The 7,161-nt window shown below is 39.5% G+C and overlaps 1 pseudogene; it reads right to left on the bottom strand.

Moving 5' to 3' along the window:
• Window positions 1-4,697: 4,697 nt before the first annotated feature.
• On the bottom strand, window positions 4,698-5,574 carry LOC118722034 (annotated as a pseudogene).
• Between the last annotated feature and the right edge of the window lie 1,587 nt (window positions 5,575-7,161).

Below are 7,161 nucleotides of genomic sequence, written 5' to 3'. Positions count from 1 at the left end.
TGGTGCACGCCTTTGTGTGCTGTATGCACAGTCTTGTTGTAGTTAAGCCTTGATTGTTGTTGGTATCACTGGGGCGAATTGACCTCCAAGCCAGTTGGCTGTGAGGATCAGTTGTGTCTAAGATGGGAGAACTTCTGTGCTGGAGACACCTTTATGAGACAAGACTTGCAAAAGCCTCTGGGCTCAGCTTGGATGGCAGGGGGTGGGGGGAGGCGGGAAGTCTCAGGGCAGAGAAGACAGCATTGGTTTCCTGTCAGCCTTTTCCTAATAGGTCCCTGTGTCTCAGTGTCCAGTGGTAATCGCTGCAAGTACCCCTGAGAGAAAGCTGCCCTCGAGTTATGCCCACTGCCAGACAGTCTTCTTTCTCCCTGAATGAGTCTGGGTCCCAAGAGTCTTGCCCATAACTGGAGTTCAGTGCAGTCAGGAGCTTTTGTCTCCCTCCTGCTTGAGAAAGCCAGCCACGCACTCAGTTGCTCGCCCTCTCTGTGCATGTGCCTCACTACCTCTGCCTTCTACAGTTCCTCTGAGTCTCAGTGTGCTTTTCTCTTTCCTGAGTCCAGTTTCACCACGTATGAGTCTGAGTCTGGGTCCCGAGAGTCTCACATGGAACTGGAGTTCAGGGTAGTCCTTCCCACTTGAGAAAGCCAGCCACACTCTCAGTTGCCAGTTATCTCTGTGCATGCATCTCAGTACCTCTGCCTCCTGCAGCTCCTCTGAGTCTCAGTGTGATTTTTCTTTCCTTCTAGTTGTAGAATTTCCACTCAGCCAGCCTTCCTGTGGTTCTGGATGATGTTCATTTTGTCTTTTAGTTGTAGTTTTGATATTTTTGTGTGAGGCAGCAGTTTAGGTTTTTACCTATGCCACCATCTTGGTTTCTCACCTGGACAAACAGTTTTCAGCTGAGCAGAATCTACATTTTAACCAGATCCCTGGGTGATTTATATAAATTTTCAAGTTCAAGAAACATTGATGTGGGAAGTTTGGATAATTTTCTTCAGATATAGATGTGCTATTAAGGAGTGAACTAATGAATGCTTGGTTGGTCAGGAGACTTGAAGTCACTTTTTTTTTTTTTTTTTTTTTTTTTAGATTTTAAGCTGGGAGCTGGGTGGGCCACCATCCTGTCTGCTGGAGAGGCAGGTTGAATTCACTTTTTATCTGTTTGATGCTCTTGATTATAAATGTAAACACTCTTTCATTATAGAAAATTTGGAAAGTACAGAAAAGTATAAAGAATCAGCAAAAGACAAACCTCAGAGGGAAGGTTGGCGGGGATGGAGAGATCAACCAATGAACTCATATGAGTAGATGCATAAGCTGCAGATACAGCCAATAGGGTGCTGAAGGCCGGGGGCAATGTGGGAAAGGTCAATGGGGGAAAAGGGTACATATATAATACTTTAAACAACAAAGATTTTTTTAAAAAAAGAAGCAGCAAAAAATTACTGCTTATAATCTCACTACCTAGAGGCACCACTGTTAACATTCTGAAACACATCCTGCTACTTTTTTCCTTTGCTTCATTACTTTTATTATAAATAAACTCCAAACTCTTGATAAACTTGAAGGGGGTCAAATATACCATAATGGAAGAATATTTGAGTTTGGGTGGTGGGCACACAATGCAATATAAAAATATCTTGTGCCCTGGCTAGCTATCTCAGTTGGTTAGAGCATTTTATAGTTTTGTAACAATTGTTTTAAGAATATGGAAGTAACAACTATTTAAGACTATAGAATTAAGTAAAATCTTAAAAAATTTAAATAGGCAATTTTATTTTCTTCTATGTATAAGCATCTGAATACCATGTAATGTGAAGAAAAATCGACAGATCTGGAAGAGAATAATATTGAAGGTGTCCTAACTCTCTTCTTTAATTGCTGCTACATTTTCTTTATCCATTCATCTATCAATGGACACTTAGGTTGTTTCCATATATTGGCTATTGTATATAATGCTGCAATGAACATGAGGTTTAATATATCTTTTAACTTAGTGTTCTTTTCCTTCAAATAAATATCCAGAAGCAGAATATTTTGAGAAATATACATACTGTTATCCATAGTGGTTGCACTAATTTACAGTCACACCAACAGTGCACAAGGGTTCTCTTTTCTCTACATCATCTCCAACACTTGTTGTCTTTTGATAATAGTCATTCTAGTGGTCAGACCCGGAGCGGCTGGGCCCAGAGCAGCCGGGCCAGAGCAGCCTGGTCGGGAACAGCCAGGCCCAGAGCAGCCAGGCCAGGAGCAGCCAGGCCCGGAGCTGCGGGGCTCGGAGCGGCCAGGCCCAGAGCAGCCAGGTTGGGAGCAGCCAGGCCCAGAGCAGCAGCAGCCAGACCAGGAGCAGCAGTGGCCAGACCCGGAGCAGCTGGTTGTGGTTCAGACCAGAGCAACAGAGGCCAGGCCCGGAACAGCTCGCTCCTCGCCTGCCCATGCCCCAGGGCTGCCTCTCAGACATGGCTGGAAACTTTTGGGGGAACTTGAGGGTCTGCTGAATCAAGTGATGAAGGCTTAGATCTGGATGTATTGAATTATTATAGCGCTGGGGTGTTGATCTGTGAGTGTCTTGTGTGGGGTCTGGATGAGGTTGGTTGATCTATTTGGAAATGTCTTTTGTGTGAAGTGTATCCTTGGGCATGTGGAGGTATTATTGATTTGAGAAAATGCTAAGTAACTGATTTACTACCTGAAAAATTTAAAGTTCTGAAAGTTTAAGGTCTCTTGCCAAAAAGAGGTTTTAAAGCTAACACCTTAATTTTAGTGGAAAAAGGGGAGGACAAGCCCTTCCCACCCAGAACAGGTAATCCAATTCCAGCCAGCAGCTATCTTTAAACAATGTGTCAATTTACACTTGAATGGCTACACCTTTTGATAGCCTAAGGGCAAGTTTACATGTAAACAAGTTTGCTTCTCAATTCCTAGGGCAGAAAAAACAAGGTTTAAAATTATTAGATTTTAAAATTTATTCTTAGTAGTGTAAAAGTTTATTAATTAAAAAAACAACAAAAAACAACAACAACAAAAAAAGGAGATTGAAAAATCTGAAGAACAATATTAGCTGTTGATTGTAGTAGAGTCGGAGATACGGGAGGGGAGTGGTCTGACAATTCTCAGGGAAATGGGGAGAGGTGGATGTCGGAAGAGACTGAACATAAACTGTGCACCTATGGATGAGAACAATGGGGGGTGGGGAGGGGGCGGAGGGTGGGGTGGGAACCTGGTGGAGGGGGGAAGAAATGAGGAACCTTTGTAATAATATGAACAATAAAGGTTGATTAAAAAAAATAGTCATTCTAACAGATGTGAGGTGATTTTGATTTTCATTTCACTGATAATAAGTGATGCTGGGCATCTTTCATGTATTTGTATGTCTTCTTTTTATTTTTTTATTTTTTATTTTTTATTTACTTTTTTAAATTAAATTATTATCTGTGTACATATTTTAACATTGCCGCCCCCCCCCCCCCCCCCATACATACCCTCCCTTCCCAGAGTTTTATGTCCATTGTTTGTACTTATATGCATGCATACAAGTCCTTCGGTTGATCTATTATCTCCCATATGTCTTCTTTTTATTTTTAAAATATTTTTATTGAATTTATTGGGGTGACATGTATGTCTCCTTTGAGAAATGTCTATTCAGGTCTTCTGTCCATTTTTATTTTTTTTATTTATTTAAAACATCGATTGATTTTAAAGAGAGAAAGGGAGAGAGAGAGAGAAATATCAATTTGTTGTCCCACTTATTTATGCATTCAATGATTGATTCTTGTATTTGCCCTGACTGGAAACCTTGGAATATTGGCTTGAAGCTCTAAACCAGTGGTCGGCAAACTGTGGCTCATTGAGGCTCATATGAGGCTCTTTGGCCCCTTGAGTGTGGCTCTTCTGCAAAATACAATGGCCTGGGCGAGTCTATTTTGAAGAAGTGACGTTAGAAGAAATTTAAGTTTAAAAAATGTGGCTCTCAAAAGGAATTTCAATCATTGTGCTGTTGATATTTGGCTCTGTTGACTAATGAGTTTACCGACCACTGCTCTAGACCCTCCTCTCAGTGGGGCCATTGTTATCAAATCTCTGAAACAGTAAGCACAATTATTGAAAAAACAAGATAGACTTCAACATGAGAATTGGCCAAAACACATTTCCTGAGGGAAGCATTTTTGATTGTTTTTGTTAGTCTCTTGATCTTTAAGCTTTTTTTTTTTTAAACCCTCCATTCTCAAGATCACTTTGAAAATTAATAAATATGATAGCCCTCACAGCAACCTTCAACATGTCAAGGCGATATTTTAACTTGTGTCCTCTGATATTTCATTCCATTTCCTACTGACAAGTCCCCCACTTCCCTTGGAGTATTTGAGGTTTTCCATAATACAAAGTAACCCTTACATTTTTTAGCTTTAGAAAAAACACATCTCTTGAAAAATATGCCTAATAAAGACCCATCAAGTTCTGTATCTAATTTCCTGATATGTAAGCAGGTGATAACCCCTGGGACTGTTGAAGGCTTACTTTAGCACCAACTATTTGAAAAGTTCTCTTGACTCCTAAGTTTGCCTTTAGAGGTTAGAATTCAACATAGAAATAAATTCAGTTGTCACGCATCTGTTCCTGATTTAGAGCAAAGGTATACAATATCACAAAGCTCCATTTATTAAACTTTATCTCAAGAAAACTTAAAAATTAAAAAATAGTAATTCCAGGCCCCAATGTAGACCATGAACATACTTAAACACACACGGAAAAACAAAATTTAAAACTTTTTGATTTTTCCTAAAAGAAGTGTGATGTTTTTGGCTGATAAACGTTTAGAGATAAAATCTGTTGCCAAGGAACACAATTTTTGACCTCATAAGGAAATCACTCTGGTAACCTGACACGTTGCCAATATTCTAAGACTAGAATTAAAGACATTCTTTGGATTCTTCCCTTTGAAAATTTTCAGAGGAAAACTGTGAAGCAGCATCTAGCTCAATAGAGACATTGATCAAAGCTTGTTAAAAATGGAAGGTTTGCAGTTCTTGGTTAATGTATGTCAAATTCAGCAGGCCAAGGGAGTAAGTTTTTCATGATGGGGTTCTTACTGGTCCGTGGTTTGGGGTCAATTTTCCATAGTCTTCTCTCCCAGCATCATAGTCCTGTCAAAACTCATCTGCTACCTGGACCCTAGGCCATCCATAACCCTGTTGCCAACATCCCAATCTGTGAGAATGATCCGATTATCCAGACAAGCTCTACATGGCATTTTCTGTATCTGCTCTTGAATAAGATTCTACAAATCAGAAACAACATGCTGTTTTCTTCATTTTATCTGGACCCATAATGATATTCTTTATGTTACCACTTTTGCTGGAGAGTTCATAGATTTGTTTTTCTGCCATGTAAAAGGAAAGATTTCCAACATAAATCGTATGTCTTTTTTTCAGTAACTTTTCCTGTTCTTCATTGACACCCCAGAAGTGCTGGTTCCAGTACAGGTTCAGCTCCACATAGGGATCGCTGCGCAGCGCCTTTAGGAGGCCACTGGACATAGTGCAGAGAAGTGGATGAGGACTCCACCACTCCAGGAACAATGAGTTGCCACTGGAGGTGGTAGAACCAGAGAATTGTTTGTTTTATGGATGTTATGATCACTTCTTTTCCTTAAAACATTTGTTTCATTTGATTTTTGGGTTACCATATTTTCCTGCTTTTCTACTGTCTTACTGGCTACTTATTACTCTTCTCATCTCTCCAACCTCTTAATGTTGGAGGGCCCCAGGACTCAGTCTTTGAACTTTTATAGAAGAACCATTTATACTTACACTTTAGTCATTTTATTATTTCATGGTGTTAGATACCATGATAACTTAAATCTTTAGACTTGTATACCTAGTTACTTTACATATCCACTTGCTGTCTAATAGGTATTTCAAACTTAACATGTCCAAAAATGAACTTCTAATCTTCCCTCCAGTAAATGGCAGTTACATCCTTTAGTTGCTCAGGCCCCAGAACCATACCATCACCCCTGACTGCTCTTTATCCTTCTGCATTCAGACCTTATATACAGTCCTATCATTTGGAAGATCATGTGGCTCTATTTTCACAAAATATTTAGAATTTGTCAATTCTCATCACCTCTACCACTATCACCTGGTCCTAGACATCATTATAACTCAACTGGATTATTACAAAAATGTAGCTGGTCTCCCTGCTGCCACCCTTGTCTTTTAGCAGCCTGTTCTCAATACAGCATTCCTTTAAAAACTGCTAGCTCACTTAGCTTAGCATAATACTCTCCAGGTCCCTCCATGCTGTCTCAAAGGGTAATAGATTCTTCTTCTTCTTCTTTTTTTTTTTTTTTTTATAGCTGCATAGTATTCTATTGTGTAAATATACCACATCTTTTTTATTCACTCATCTACTGATGGGCACTTGGGCTGTTTCCAGATCTTAGCTATTGTAAATAACTCTGCTATGAACATAGGGGTGCATACATTGTTTTTCATTGGTGTTTCTGGCGCAGACAATAGTGTGGTGAAAGCCTGGGAGGATGTGGAAGCCGGTGAGGAGGTTAATGGGGGATAAAAGGGGACATCTGTAATACTTTCAACAAAGTTAGTATAATATATATCTGAAAAAAAAATTAGTCATTCCTCTTTTAAGAAGTTCCAGTTACTTCTCATCTCATTTAAAGTGAAAGCAAAACTTCTGAAAATGGCCTATAAGGCCTTATATAACCTCTAGGGCTTCCACCTTGATCACAGATCTTAACACAGTTTTTGCTGCATAATTCTTTCTCATGAAATACAACTATTTCTTGTACTGGGTTTAAGTAAACAATAAACCTTGATATGCAGTAATTTAATTTTTCTCTTCAGTGTGAAGTTTTGACCTGTAAATTTAACATTTATTATTTCTTTTTTTTCATAAGTGTTTTAAAATGTACTTTGGCCCAGCTGGCATGACTCAGTGGTTGAGCATCGACCTATGAACCAGGAGGTCACTGATTCCTAGTCAGGGCATATGCCCTGGTTGTGGGCTCAATCCCCAGTGTGGGGTGCACAGGAGGCAGCTGATCAATAATTCTCATCATCGATGTTTCTACCTTTCTCCCTCTCCCTTCCTCTCTGAAATAAATACAAATATATTAAAAAAATATTTTGGCTT

Source organism: Pipistrellus kuhlii, unplaced genomic scaffold, assembly GCF_014108245.1.
Source record: "Pipistrellus kuhlii isolate mPipKuh1 unplaced genomic scaffold, mPipKuh1.p scaffold_m20_p_19, whole genome shotgun sequence".
NCBI lineage: Eukaryota > Metazoa > Chordata > Mammalia > Chiroptera > Vespertilionidae > Pipistrellus > Pipistrellus kuhlii.
The sequence above is the reverse complement of the archived record's forward strand: the minus strand, read 5'-3'. Positions and strand labels throughout refer to the sequence as shown.